The 15,681-nt window shown below is 40.9% G+C and overlaps 1 pseudogene; it reads left to right on the top strand.

Annotated features, from left to right (window-relative positions):
- Positions 1 to 14,368: 14,368 nt before the first annotated feature.
- On the top strand, positions 14,369 to 15,304 carry LOC124969008 (olfactory receptor 7G2-like; annotated as a pseudogene).
- The last annotated feature ends 377 nt before the right edge of the window (positions 15,305 to 15,681 follow it).

The following is a 15,681-nucleotide window of genomic DNA, read 5'->3' on the forward strand; positions in this document are numbered from 1 at the left end:
AAAGCGGGCATCCCTGCCTTGTTCCAGTTTTTAGAGGGAATGCTTTCAGTTTTTCACCATTAAGAATGATATTAGCCATGGGTTTAGCATAGATGGCCTTTACAATGTTAAGGAATGTTCCCACTATCCCTATTTTTTCTAGTGTTTTGAGCATGAAGGGGTGCTGTATTTTATCAAATGCTTTTTCTGCATCTATCGAAATAATCATGTGATTCTTGACTTTAAGTCTATTGATATGGTGAATGACATTTATTGATTTCCTGATGTTGAACCAACCTTGCATCCCTGGGATGAAACCCACTTGATCATGGTGCACTATCTTTTAATATGTTTTTGTATGCGATTTGCTAAAATTTTGTTGAGAATTTTTGCGTCGATGTTCATTAAGGATATTGGTCTGAAATTTTCTTTCCTCGATGTGTCTCTGTCTGGTTTAGGAATCAGGGTAATATTGGCTTCATAGAATGAGTTTGGGAGAGTTCCCTCCTCTTCTATTTTCTGGAATACTTTGAGAAGTATTGGAATGAGTTCTTCTTTAAAAGTTTTGTAGAACTCGGCTGAGAACCCATCTGGTCCTGGACTTTTCTTTGTTGGAAGGCTTTTGATGACTTCTTCTATTTCATTACTTGAAATTGGTCTATTTAAATTGTGTATGTCCTCCTCGTTCAGTTTAGGCAATTCATATGTGTCTAGAAACCAGTTGATGTCTTCGAAATTTTCTATTTTGTTGGAGTATAGATTTTCAAAATAGCTTCTAATTATGTTTTGTATTTCGGTCGTGTCTGTTGTGATATTTCCTTGTTCATTCCGAATTTTAGTGATTTGGGTTTTCTCTCGTCTTCTCTTTGTTAGTGTGGCTAAAGGTTTATCAATTTTGTTTATTTTTTCGAAGAACCAACTATTTATTTTGTCAATTTTTTGTATTGTTTCTTTCGTTTCAATTTCGTTGATTTCAGCTCTGAGTTTAACTATTTCCTGTCTTCTACTACTTTTGGTGTTGGTCTGTTCTTCTTTTTCTAGGGCTTTGAGCTGTAGTGTTAGGTCATTTATTTTTTGAGTTTTACTTCTTTTATTAAATGCACTCCATGAAATAAATCTTCCTCTAAGTACCGCTTTCATAGTGTCCCAGAGATTTGATATGTTGTTTCTTTGTTCTCGTTTACCTCTAAGAATTTTTTAATTTCCTTCCTAATATCTTCTGTTATCCATTCATCATATAGTAGCATATTGTTTAATCTCCAGGTGTTGGAGTAGTTTCTGTTTTTTACTCTTTCATTAATTTGTAACTTCAATCCATTATGATCTGATAGAATACAAGGTAGTGTCTCTATCTTCTTGTATTTGCTGACATTAGCTTTGTGGCATAATATATGGTCTATTTTAGAGAAGGATCCATGTGCTGCTGAGAAGAAAGTGTATTCACTCTTCATTGGATGGTATAGTCTATATATGTCTGTTAAGTCTAAATTATTGATTGTGTTATTGAGATCTATGGTTTCTTTGTTCAATTTTTGTTTGGAAGATCTGTCCAGTGGTGAAAGAGGCGTGTTAAAATCACCTAGTATTATTGTGTTATGGTCTATTTGGTTTCTAAAATTGAGAAGGATTTGTTTAACATATATGGATGAGCCACTGTTTGGGGCATAGATGTTTATGATTGTTATATCTTGCTGATTTATGCTTCCCTTAAGCAGTATGAAATGTCCTTCTTTATCCCTTCTAACTAACATTGGCTTGAAGTCCACTTTATCTGAAATGAGGATGGATACTCCAGCTTTTTTGCTGAGCCCATGTGCATGGTATGTTTTTCCCCATCCTTTCACCTTTAGTCTATGGGTATCTCTTTCTATGAGGTGAGTCTCTTGCAGGCAACATATTGTTGGATCTTTCTTTTTAATCCAATCTGCCAGTCTATGTCTTTTGATTGATGAATTCAGGCCATTAACATTCAGGGTTATTATTGAGATATGATTTGTATTCCCAGTCATTTGGTTCATATTTAAAATTTTTGACACATCTTGGTTCCTCCTTTATTTGACAGTTCCTTTAGGATAATTCCTCCCTTTGCTGATTTGCTTCTTTGTTTTTTATCTCTTCCTCATGGAATATTTTGCTGAGAATGTTCTGTAATGCTGGCTTTCTTTTTGTAAATTCTTTTAGCTTTTGTTTATCATGGAATGATCTTATTTCATCGTCAAATTTGAAGGTAAGTTTTGCTGGGTATAAGATTCTTGGTTGGCATCCATTTTCTTTCAGAGCTTGAAAAATGTTGTTCCAGGCCCTTCTAGCTTTTAGGGTCTGGATTGAAAAATCTGCTGATATCCGTATTGGCTTCCCCCTGAATGTAATTTGGTTCTTTTCTCTCACAGCCTTTAAAATTCTGTCTTTATTTTGTATGTTAGGTATTTTCATTATAATGTGCCTTGGTGTGGGTCTGTTGTAATTTTGTGTATTTGGAGTCCTATAAGCCTCTTGGACTTGATTTTCCATTTCATTCTTCAGATTTGGGAAATTTTCTGATATTATTTCTTCAAATAGATTGTTCATTCCTTTGGTTTGTTTCTCTAAGCCTTCCTCAATCCCAATAATTCTCAAATTTGGCCTTTTCATGATATCCCATAGTTCTTGGAGATTCTGTTCATGATTTCTCACCATCTTCTCTGTTTGTTCAACTTTGTTTTCAAGGTTAAATATTTTGTCTTCAATATCTGAAGTTCTGTCTTCCAGCTGTTCTATCCTATTGGTTGTGCTTTCTATGGAGTTCTTAATTTGGTTTATTGTTTCCTTCATTTCAAGGATTTCTGTTTGGTTTTTTTTCAATATCTCTAACTCTTTATTGAAATGATCTTTTGCTTCCTGAATTTGCTCTGTTAACTGTCGATTGGTGCGATCGTTCAATGCCTGCATTTGCTCTTTCATCTCATCGTTTGCTTCCCTAATCATTTTAATTATGTACATTCTGAACTCCCTTTCTGTCATTTCTTCTGCCATGCTGTCGTTGGATTTTATTGATGTAACATCTAGATTTTTTTGGGGCATTTTCTTCCCTTGTTTTCTCATATTGTTCAGGGATCAGTGGGTCGTTAAGATATTGCAGATTTCCTCTATCGACTTATAATGTCCCTGAAGATTGCTAGTATATCCCCTCTTATCCTTCAGTAGCCTGAAGTCTTGGAGGAGGTTGATAATGCAGAGCTCCACGAAGAAGCTGCTTCTCTAGGGTGGTGACCCTCAGGTGGCGTATATTCCCTGCTAGTGGGCAGAGGTGTCTCCACTTGCTGACCAATGGTCATCCAACGGGGAAGTAGACTGTGGGCTGAGGCAAGGCCTGTTTGTGCCTATGTCTCTGACTTTACTGTCCCTGTGGGAAAACCTCCCCCGGCCGGGAAGAGTCACTCGGTGGGGACGTCTTGCTAGTCAGTTGCCCTCCTAGCGGTTCCCCTCAATCTACAACTACCCCCTGGGCTGGGCTGTCTTCTTCTGCAATGATCCCAGGGGCCCGGACCTACGTCCTGGGCCTGGGAGCCTCACCCTTCGCAGGCGAGTCTCCTTAGGCTGCCTCTCCCAGAGAGTCTGCCCGCCGCCCTGGAAACTTCGCTCCGCCCCTAGGCGTGTCTCTGTGCGGCTCTTCCAGCAAGAAGCCACCTAGCTCCTGGGACCCTGCTCTGCACCAATCGCCTGGCTATGCAGCCCCTCCCCTGAGCCACCACCTGGAGCCCCGTACAATAGCTCCGAGACACAGAGACCCGCCACACACCTCCTCCTCCGGACAGCCGCCCGGTTTCCGACGCAGTCACTAGGAATCCAAACAACTCACTTTGGGTCTCCTCCTCCCACCAACCACCCGTAGCCCTAGGCAGTCACTCCAAGTCCAAGTGACCCGCCCTGTTCCTCCTCCTCCTCCTTGGGGTAGCCGCCCGGGTGCTCAGGAGCAGTGGCTCCGAGACCAGGTGACTCACCACGCTCCTTCTCCAGGCAGGCCACCGGTGTTCCGGAGCGGTTGCTTTTAGTCCAATCAATTCACCACTCGCCTCCTCCTCTGGCAACCGCCTGTGGTTCTGATGCAGTCACTCACAGACTAAGCGTCCCACCGCTCTCCTCCTCCAGGCAGGCCACCAGTGTTCTGGAGCTCTGAGTTCAAACAGCTCGTCACGCAGCTCCTCCTTCGGCAACCGCCCGCAGCTCTGATGCAGTCACTCCCAGGTCAAACAACAAGCCACGCTCCTCCTCCTCCTCCGGGCAACCTCCCGGCACTCAGGAGCGCTAGCTCTGAGTTCACACAGTTCACCACACAACTCCTCCTCTGGCAACCGCCTGTGGTTCTGATGCAGTCATTCCCAGACCAAGCGTCCCGCCGTGCTCCTCCTCTTCCTCCGGGCAGTCCCCCGGCGCTCAGGAGCGCCCACTCTGAGTTCAAACAGCTCACCACGCAGCTCCTCCTCTGGCAACCGCCCGTGGCTCTGATGCAGTCACTCCTAGACCCAAGCGACCCGCCGGGCCTCTCCTCCTCCTCCGGGCAACCCCCCGGTGTTCGGAAGCGGTCACTCTGGGTCCAAACAGCTCACCACGCAGCTCCTCCCCAGGCAGCCGCCCGGAGCCCCAGCGGCTGCTCGAGTCCAAGCGCTATGCTGAGCCGCCTCCTCTACGATGATCCCAGTTGTCCGTGTTTACCGCTCCAGTGGGGGGAGGGGCGTCTCGCCGAGCAACTCCACTTCACAAATTCCCTGCGTTCCGGGGCTACCGCCCCATCCGGGACGCCTCCCCAACAGGGGAGACTCACCCGGCAGCTTTGAGTTGGTCCCAAGTCTCTCACTATCTCCTCTTTTGAATCTTGCATCCTGGAGCAGCGTGAAATGCAGCCGCCCTCTAGTCCGCCATCTTGGCCCGCCTGACTTACTATTCTTGAATACCCTTAGTTTTTCTTGTTTATCTTTATTATTTTTACTGGTTTACTGTAAGTATACATGACACTGGGAGTCATTAGGCCATATTTGTACACACACAGAACATCATTGGTGCAGTCTCATTCACTCTCATTTCCCAGTAGTAAATGTCTAGTTCTACATTCCATAACTAATGTATAGCAAGTTTACTGCCTTTCACATGTGACCACACATACCAGAGACCAGGGTGGGGCTGTAACCATCAAGGTGCAGACGCTGGGGAGGGAAGGAGAGGAATGGAGGGGAAACCGTGGGGTGGCACTCTATGTGCGTCTCCATCCACTGCTTCATTTAAAAAGATCTGAGACCACAAGGTGTGAATATGTCATGCTCCTGGGGAGAGGAGTAGGTGGTCATGTGCTGCTGTCCTTTTCTACACAATCTCTACAACTCCTTCTTTAACTAGTTAGTAGGTAAGGAAGTGTACCAGGAGTAAGCTGCTGGCACCTACACATTCTTCCCCAGAGACCTCAGAGCCCCTGATGCTGGGACTGGACATTTCTCACTGTGGAATGATGAATCCGGAAGTGGCCAAGGGATTGAGAGAGCAATGGATGCCATGGGATGCCCTGGAGCCTCAGAATTCATTCAGGAAAATCTGGGATTCCAAAACCACAGTACATGACTATATGTGCAGATGGTTCCTTGAATTTGTTTAGCAGGTGATCATGAGAGTGAGACCTATTCCAACATGACTGGTGTCCCAGGATAAGAGTCAATTAGGGCACAGATATCCACAGAGGAAGGACCACATGAACACCGTGGGAGATGAGGGCCATCTGCCAGGTGAGGAGAGAGACTTCAGGGGGATGAAGCACACTGGATGCACCCATCACTCCACCTCCAGCCTCCAGAACCAGGGGGAAGGAATTTCTGTTACAAAAACTCCCAGTCTGAGCCACTTTTCTTGGGCAGTTCTAGAGAACTAAGACACTCACCAAAACTCCTTCAGCACCAAAAGGCTCAGCAGTACATAATTAGTAGAATAGGTATAAGGAGCCATCACACTTCTCTTTAGGAGGAAATGGACCTGCAGCTGTATAGAGAGAGCAGGTGCCCAGCAGAATGGGAGCTGCTTGGATGTTGGGGAATGTGTGAAGAGAATGTGTCAAGAAGGGGAAGTCAGGAGAAGTCTCATGAACCTGCTTCTCCTTGTCCTGTGCCCCAGGCGCCTCACCACTTCCCTAGGAAGAAACCACAGCAAAACATCTGCCATCCTGTCCACATTATGAACTAAGGGACTTTGGATCTTCTGGCTGCCTTCACTGAAATGATGCAGCATCTCACCTGGAAGTTGAATAGAGAAATGCATTCCCAGGACCAGAAAAGTGTTCTCAGGATCCTCAGAGGCAGAGGGCTCTGGATGAACAAGGACCATCTCTGGGAGAATTCATAGCTGCTGCTTCCTGAATTCCCGGAGCTTCCCGGAGGCTTTCACTAGCTGACACCTGCAGTCTTCATGTCCCTCAGGACTAAGTATTCACAGCTCCTCATTATACCAGAACTGTTACTGTCATTCTGATCCCAGGAGTACATGTCCTTAAAGACCAAATCTGTAGAAGAGAGGAAATCAGGGTGGTGAACCCCTGACCCATGAGTCCAGGTGTACATCACCCAGTCCTCTCCAGTGCTTCTGCTCAGCTCAATTTCATGAACCGTGCCCACAATCACATTGAACTTCCCTAGTAAATTCTCATCTTCCAATTCACCTACCTCCATCCATTTCATCATACAGGAAGCCTAAATGAATTTCAGGTATGAAAATAAAGCTTGCATACATGTAGGTATTTATAACCCAAGCATAAACAGAACTAAAATAGTAAAAAATTGCAAACATTTAAAGATGTCTCTCCATATGTGTATTAATGTTTGTTGAATCATAAGCTTTTTTTGTTTGTTTTCCATACCTTTGATTTGGTGATTATCATTTCCTTATACATACATACATATATATATATATAGGTTCAGTGAAAATTTTCATCACAAAATATTTCAACAACTATATAAGTTTAGCATCCATTTGGGAAACAAACCACATTGATACTTGATCAAGAAGCATTTAAATAAAGAATTATTATGTATTAAAAAGGGGTGAAAATTAATGAGATTGAAGTACAAATCTGCAGAGTACAGGAATAGAATATGGAAAATCTGCTCAGACAGATGTCTTGTCAGAGGTGCTCTGTGTAAATACATTCCAAGGTCTGCTGGGTAAAGCAGCCAACTGCTGGGTGTTCTGGTCTAACACAGAACAAGGGACCCTGGCATGGAGAAGACACCCATGCCATGGATCCAAGCAATAAAATATGTGATTTTCCTGAACTTTGTACTTTTGATGAGAAACTGATGTGTATATATTCTTATTTTATATTTTTGGTAGGTTATTATTTTTATTCTCCATATTTTATATATAAGATTCTTTTTGCTGAGCGTGTTGGCACATGCCAGTAATTCCAGTAGCTCAGGAAGTTGAGGCAGGAGGATCACAATTGCAAAGCCAACCTCAGGAACTTAGCAAGGACCTAAGCAACTTAGGGAGAAGCTGTCTAAAAATAAGAAATAAAAAGGGCTGAGGGTGTGGCTCAGTGGTAAAGCCCCTGTGGGTTCAATCCCTAGTGCAGAAACTAGAAAAATTACTACCTTTTTTCATTGACCCCTTCTCATATATTAAAATGGACTATAATTTTATAATTACACTTTGTAAACTCTTTTCCAATTCTGTCACAATATTTCCAGTGGTCATTTTTCTTCATTTTAGGAGACTGTGGAATAAAACTATAGTTCTATATTTTTAATTGAGGTGATAATTCATGCACAGTATCACCAAAATTTAAGGAGTATCAGATATGTCATTTTGAGCATGTTTGATTAGATCTGAATGTCATTTAATAGCTGGAGAAAGTGTTCCATGGTAGTAATCAACCCAAAACTTTGGTAATTAAGAACTTCAATAATTTGCATTTATTCACCCTTTTTACCATGTTAACTCTTTCTATTAAACCCTTAATCTATAATATTCAAAATATATTACTTTAAAGGAACTTCTAAAAATGATGACATTGTAATTTCTCTCTTCCCCATCTCCTACCCATTAACCTACCCATTAAAGACCTGAATAATAGATAAGTTAAAAGAAGACATCAGAAGGGTTACAAAATGAGACCAACTCTTCCAAATCCCACTCAGAACAAAATAAATAGGACAACATGTGGAATGGGCAAATGCCAAGTGGCCTCAATGAAGAAATTGATTCTTCTTCCCAGGTAATGAGTCAGTGCCCAAAGAGGAGAGTAGTTCACAGGCAGAAGTGAGGCTTCTGTATTTGAGCAATGTGTATGGACTCAAGATCTGAGCACTGTCTATACCATGGCTGTGGACATACAACTCATGAATGTTTTGGGAAGTTCTCCCAGGAGGAATAACTGAGTTAAATCCTTGCTTAGTGGATGGATTTGTAAATTCTCCCTCCAATAAGCAGTGGAGTGGAGTTAACAGAATCCAGGAGCAGAGAGCTTACTGGTGATTGGCGAGGGCAAGGGTGACCCAGACAGATGAGAATTCAGGCTCTAGCCCCATTGGACTGGCCTCAGGAAATTGTGGGAGAAGAACTGAGGGTTGTGAGTGGAGATCCCTTCTGAGGAGTATTGGCATAAATGAAGAAAAGATAGAGAACTGAATGGGAGCATTGAATAATCTGAGGGGAGAGAGAGAGAGAGAGAGAGAGAGAGAGAGAGAGAGAGAGAGAGGAGATAGAGATTTTCCACAGGTACATTCAAGCCTAGACAAGGGTGACTGGGTTCTCTGTAGGAGAGTTGTTGTAAGCTAAGTTTATATACAACTGAGCATATTTTTTTCTCATAAAAATAAATGAAAGAAAATCCTCTTGGACTCATGAAGTATTTTAGAATCATTAATGATAGAATTACCCCATAAACAAATAGATCTAAACAGTTTCATATGGAAATTCTTCCAATCACTCTTTAAGAGTCATTTATAAGAAGAAAGGGAAAAATACAGCAAAGACTGTCAAGGAATATCCTAATTCATTGTATAAGGCCACCATAACAAGGATGCCCATATCAGAAAAGATAAGTGCAAGAGAAGAATAAACACAATTTCAGTCTTTAACTAATACACTCACATACCTGTTCCAATAGTTTTCCAATTTTTGGAAGTAAAAGACCCATATCCTCCTTACAACTTTCTCTCTCTCTCTCTCTCTCTCTCTCTCTCTCTCTCTCTCTCTCAACATAGTGGCTTGAGATTTTGGGTTTCATTTATCTCAAGTATGTTTTATAGTTATTCCAAGTATTTCCCTCCATAAATGAGTTTCATGTATTTTCTGAAAGATGAAAAATAAGTAATTCTTTAAGCAGTCAATTTGTATAACTAGACTTTTAAGTCTCTCATGTAAGAATTCATCTTATTCTAAGGTTTCCCTTCTTTCTAGTAAAATCAAAGGAGGAGCTAAGTATGGAATACAATGATACTAAATTTTATTGATATTTGTTCTTTGCCAGGAAGTGTGCCAAGCTTCTCCCCATAGTTCTGTACCCTGTTCCCACTTCTCAAGAGGCAATCCTCAAACTATCCACTTTCCCATCACCCATGGTCTTGTTCCACATGCACATTCCTGAGTACACCCCACAGGAATGAAGCACCATCTCAGCACTGGACCAAGAGACCTGTGTTCCCATAAGCTCTCTGTGCTTCTCATGCACAGTCATGTTTGTGAACCATCTGGATGCTCCCTCTAATCTCCTCATGGTATCCCATTGACCTTGCCAAGGGCACAACTATGGATTTGTTTGGTGTATTATATGTGAAAGGATGATTTCTGAATGACAATTCGGAAAGGTCTTTACTCTTTTGAAACAATACCCAAGGAAAATATAAGCATCTTTCTATCTCTAGGTACCATGTTGGAATCTGACACCTGCCATCAGTCCAGGCACCCAGTGACCACCAGGGGATCCAGTACCAGAGTGGGACTCACTCATGGAAGGCCAATGAACCCTACTGTGATGGACATGCCGGTACTTCTTTATTTTTCTGTTTATTTTTACATCAGTATCATTGCTGTCCTCTTGCAGATGACAGCTAGATGTTAATTTATTTGTTTCCCTTTTTTATAACATTAGCAATTCTGACTTCAGCTTTTCATTTGTTTTGCTTTTCTTTTTCCTCATGTAACAGTGTTGAAGAACCCAGGAATATGATAGAGAGGTGGAACAAGCTTCAATATTGTGCATTATTTGGTAAATTTTTTTGTACTTTTTTTGTAACTAAAATGCTTTGCTACAGATATTTTGTAACTGAAAAGCTTTGCTACAATAAAATTTAGTATCATTGTATTTCATACTTAGTATAATACAGATGCATAACACAGATTACATATTTCATTCAATTCAGCAATCTATGTTTATCTGATTTCCTAAACATAATTGTGGATCATTAGAAAATGACTTTCAGGACTGGGGAGATAGCTCACCTGGTAGAGTGCTTGCCTCAAAAGCACAAGGTCTGGAGTTTGATCCCCAGTATTGCCAAAAAAAAAAATGACTTTCAACATGTATAATCAGAAAAATGAGTGATTACCCTCTATTTATGTATGATCTATCAAAATGTATAAATGCATTGTAGTGTCTGTACAACTAATTAGAACAAATAAAATAAAATAAAATTTAAAAAATGCATATCATAATTAAATTCCTTACTGTAACAAGTATGTCTGTTTCTGTATTTTTATACTGTATTTTCACAGTGCGTTACTTTGGTTATGTTGTTTTGTTTAACGTGACTCATGTAGCAAATCAATCCATTCATTTAAGAGTGTTAAAAACTGTAAGTAAAATGAGAACAGTGAAGTGTCTTTTTAGGCAGCTAAATTTGTCCCTTTATTTCTTTATTTCTATAGAAGGAATTTGTACTTCTTGCAAGGCAGTGTCTATTGTGTTTTCTTTTGTCATCTCCCTAAGACGAGGAGACTGTCTTGAACTCACAAGCCTCTTACTTCAGCTTTCTGTGTGGCTGGGATTATAGGCATGTGCTACTGTGTCCCATCACCTTTTCCACGTTTTCTTGAATATATTTTTAACTGTTGAATATAAAATGAATGAGTGGAATCAATGTTCTATGAGGCATCCATAGAATTAACCTCAGGGTGTGTGTGTTTTAGCATACATTTATTATAGTATCATATGCAGGTAATGTTTATATCCAGCCATATAAAGAAAGTATATTACAGTCTGAAATGTGGCATGAGTCTTCCTGATATTGTTGTTAGAACAGAGTTACCCCTGAATACAAAAAGAAAACTAAAATCCAATAACAGAAGCAACATGGGTTTGGTGTACATGGTACTTGAAGCAGAAATGAGAATAAACAGGGAGGGAAGAAGACATCCACTTGGCCTTTCCAGTAGAGATAGTCAGAAAAAGCAAAGTTCTCCACCCCTGAGCCTGGATCCTTAAGGAATTGTGCTGCTTGGAAATCACATGTGATTAAGAGTTTGACTAATGAGGAGCTTTGGATATTGAAGCTCCAAGGGCCACAGAGATGACAGTCTGCCTGCAATCACACACCCACTCTATACCATGCCCAGGGGAGTATTCAGCTCACCTGGCCCTGGTCTCATGAATATCATTTCTCCATAAGATGCAGGTGCCACACTGTCTTTCTGCATTTTCTAAAAATAGTTCTTACATTCTCCTTTCTCTTTCATATCCAGAAAGGAAATGAATGTCATTTCTCAGTGCTGACACCAGGTAATCTGAAGTCTCCCAGCTTATGTTTTGCCATTAGTGACAGGTCTTTGTCTGCCAGTCCATTTTGGGCACCTGTGAGGTGAAGACATGAAGAAGATGGGAAGAACTAGGTCACCTGTCAGGTGTCTGCCGATCATCTGTCATCTCCACATTCTCTTTTTCTAATTCACCAAGACCTAGCAACTCTCATCTGCTAATACCTTACTTTGATTCTTAAGTCCAGGGATGTTTTACATACTCAAGAGCAACCTTATTTTGTTCAGTTTGGAGAATGATCTAGAATTCTCTAACATTGTCTTTAACTAATTTGGCAAAGGAACAAAGGTCTATGGACCACTGTTCCTTACTTTTCTTTTCTTAGCTTGTAGCATTCCTTCATAGAGCAGATCTTTGGCCAACCTGGTCTCCTGCTGACAAATATTCTGAGAGTGAACAGGGTACGTATATGTGAAAACATACATACATATAACATATACATGCATAAATATATATATTGTACAAGCAGGCCCCAAGTCTATACACTAGTCTACTCATTTCTCCACATTAATCTATGAAACACTAAAAAATTAAAAAGGCAGAATGGGACAAAACTAGAACAAATAAACATACATATACTTTCAGAATTAGCCAGTGACACTATTTTGCCACCAAAGTTATTTTCTTAAAATAACAAAATACTACATATCAATATAATGTCACCTTTACGTTCCACTTCACTACTTTGCAGAGGTAAACACAATCTTTACTTAATTTTTGTCCAAATGTTATTTGATACTTTTATACATTGCACATTGTTACATTTGAGTGTTTTTATGCCTGGTCAGCATATATTTGTTTATTATATCACCTGTACTTATGTATATGTTTATATATGCAAGGTACAAATACATATGTGTATATAGATTTGCAATGAATTTTATCTGTAATATATACCTATATTCATATTTGATACAATTAGACATTGGAATCAGGTAAGGACATTAAAATTATTGAGCTAGAGATAAATATACCAAGATTAAGATTAAAAATTGATAAAACATTATTTTTAAAGAACTGATGATAAAATACCATGTACACTGTAAGATTTTAAAATGTGAAATAAGTACATGGTCTATCTCCTTATGGAAGCTAAAATTGTTGGCCTGAGGGTAGAGTAGTGATTTCGAGAGGTTGGGAAGGTGTGGAGAGAGAGAGTGGAAAAGGGTGGCAGAATTTGATCGGTGCTTGCTGTATACCTGCATGTCAATATCTCCTCAACCGATTAATATGTACCAGTAATATAAGTGAATTTTAAAAAGAAAAAAAATAGAAAAAGTATGTAAAACAAGAACATGACTTTCAGATAGAATCACTCAATACATTGAAGCTTCAGGGGAGTAGTCAGTATGAATTTCAGTACAGTGGATCCCTTTGGGGAGAGAAAACATGTGATCTTAGTAGGACTGAGGATCCCAACAATCAATATCTCATATTGTATTTCAGTTACAATTAAAATGCAAGCAATCATGGTATACTTTAATGGTAAGAGGTTGGTACTCAGGTCTTTATAAGTGATGTTTGAATATTTGAAATCTTCTGTAAGAAATTAAAAGTTTTGTCTGTGGGATTTTGAAAATTATTTAAATTTTATTATGGTATAGATATCTTGTTAAGAAAATCATTTTTCTTGATGGCTTGTGGTATTTTTTTGCTACATCTAGATCTGGTGTATTTTTATAAATTGCTAGACATTTTATTATAAGCTCATGAGAAAAAATCTTGAGGTCATTAATGTTCATTGAGTAATCCTGGGATTTGAACTCAGGGGTCCTCAATCACTGAGCCACATCCCTGAGGCAGGGTCTCACTAAGTTGCTTAGGGCCTTGGTAAGTTGCTGAGTCTGGCTTTGAACTCATGATCCTCCTGCTTCATCCTCCCAAGCAGTGGGGGTTACAGGCATGTGACACCGTGCCCAAATAAATGGGCAATTATAAACAGAGGATAAGATATTTTTTTTTAAAGAGTGTCTTCTGTCCTTTCACCAACATACACCGTGTCCAACCCATCCCTTCCCCAAATTAAGTTCCTGTGTGAGATAGACTGGTTATGGTCATGGGAGAAACAAATCATAATAGAAATATAAAGTGCCTCATCCATCAAGCCCTATTCAAAAATATTTTGTATTCCTGTTCCTCATTCCTGCATGGTTCCCAGAGGCATTTACAATGGTTTCCCCATCTTAGAATTGAGGAGACTGAGGCTCCCTCTACAGTTCCAAACCCTTTCTTGCTTAAAAAGAAAGCCCTGGAGGTGAAGCCTGAGGTGAAGACTTGATTGAAGCTATGATTATTGATTTAGATATAACATCATTTCTTCCTCAGCTTATTATGGATTTGGAGAATTCTCATAGATAAAGGAATGTACCACCTTCTATTTCATTCTTTTATTCTGGTGCAATGTGAAAAAGATCCGGTTTTCAACAAGTAAAACATGGATAACTTGAAAGTGCAGGAAAGTGGAGAGCAGGAAGAACTGAAGGTGGGAAGGGAGAGAGAGTCAGAAGCAGAGGGAAGATGAGCCACCCTGCGGGGACAGTACAGCTCTGAGAGCTTTCTACATAAGGGATCTGTGATCTGTGGCATCTCCTGAATTTTTTTCCCATCAGACTCCTCAACATCATGGAATCAGAAAACCAAACTGGCACAATAGAGTTCCTCCTCCTGGGTCTCTCAGAGGATCCAGAACTGCAGCCTGCCCTCCTTGGACTGTTCCTGTCCATGTACCTGGTCACAGTGCTTGGGAACCTGCTCATCATCCTGGCTGTCAGCTCTGACCCTCACCTCCACACCCCCATGTACCTCTTCCTCTCCAACCTGTCCTTCACGGACATCAGTTTCATCTCTACCACGGTCCCCAAGATGCTGATGAACATCCAGAGACAGAGCAAGACCATCAGTTACACAGGCTGACTCACCCAGGTCTGCTTTGTCCTGGTTTTTGGTGGAATGGAAAACTTTCTCCTTGCAGCAATGGCTTATGACCGTTATGTGGCCATCTGCCATCCACTCAGGTACTCAGTCATCATGAACCCCCGCCTGTGTGTCCTGCTGATTGTATTGTCCTTAACCATTAGTGTTGTGTATGGCCTGCTGCACAGTCTGATGGTGCTGAGGCTGTCCTTCTGCACAGACCTGGAGATCCCCCACTTCTTCTGTGAACTTGATCAGGTCATCAAGCTGTCCTGTTCTGCTACCCTCATCAATAACATCCTATTCTATTTAGTGTCTAGTATAGTGGGTGGAGTTCCTATTCTTGGGATTATTTACTCTTACATTAAAATTGTGTCTTCTATTCTGAAAATGTCCTCAGCTGGGGGAAGGCATAAAGCCTTTTCCACCTGTGGGTCTCATCTCTCAGTGGTCTCTTTGTTCTATGGGACGGGTTTTGGGGTGTACATTAGCTCTGTAGTTACTGACTCTTCCACAAATTCTGCTGCAGCCTCAGTGATGTACACTGTGGTCCCTCCAATGCTGTACCCCTTTATCTACAGCCTGAGGAACAGGGACATGAAAGAAGCCTTGAGGGACCTCATGATTAAACTTCTTTTTTGGTGACTGTGTCGTTTGCTTTGGGCTTTGGCTTCTAGTAAAAGTCAGTGTGCAGGGACACTGGGCAAGCCACATTTCTTATGCTATGGTGATTGAATGGCATAAAAGTGAAGGGTGTTTCATTTTAGATTTGAAACCTGACTTGGGCCTTCTCTAGCATGGGAAAGGTTAAGATTCCTGTGAACTTTCCACGATTGTTATCTTTGTTGGTTTCCATAGAAATGAACTCTGAGCAAATGATTGCTATGGTGATTTCAGTGGTGAGGGGTGGATTTCTCAGAAGAATATTAGCACAGCTGAACAAGATGCTAAGCAAGGATTTCGCTACAGCTCAAGGAATAGCTTCTGCCTCAGCCTATGGATAGTGCCATGTGTATGGCTTC

Source organism: Sciurus carolinensis, chromosome 17 (genome assembly GCF_902686445.1).
Source record: "Sciurus carolinensis chromosome 17, mSciCar1.2, whole genome shotgun sequence".
In the NCBI taxonomy this organism is placed as follows: domain Eukaryota; kingdom Metazoa; phylum Chordata; class Mammalia; order Rodentia; family Sciuridae; genus Sciurus; species Sciurus carolinensis.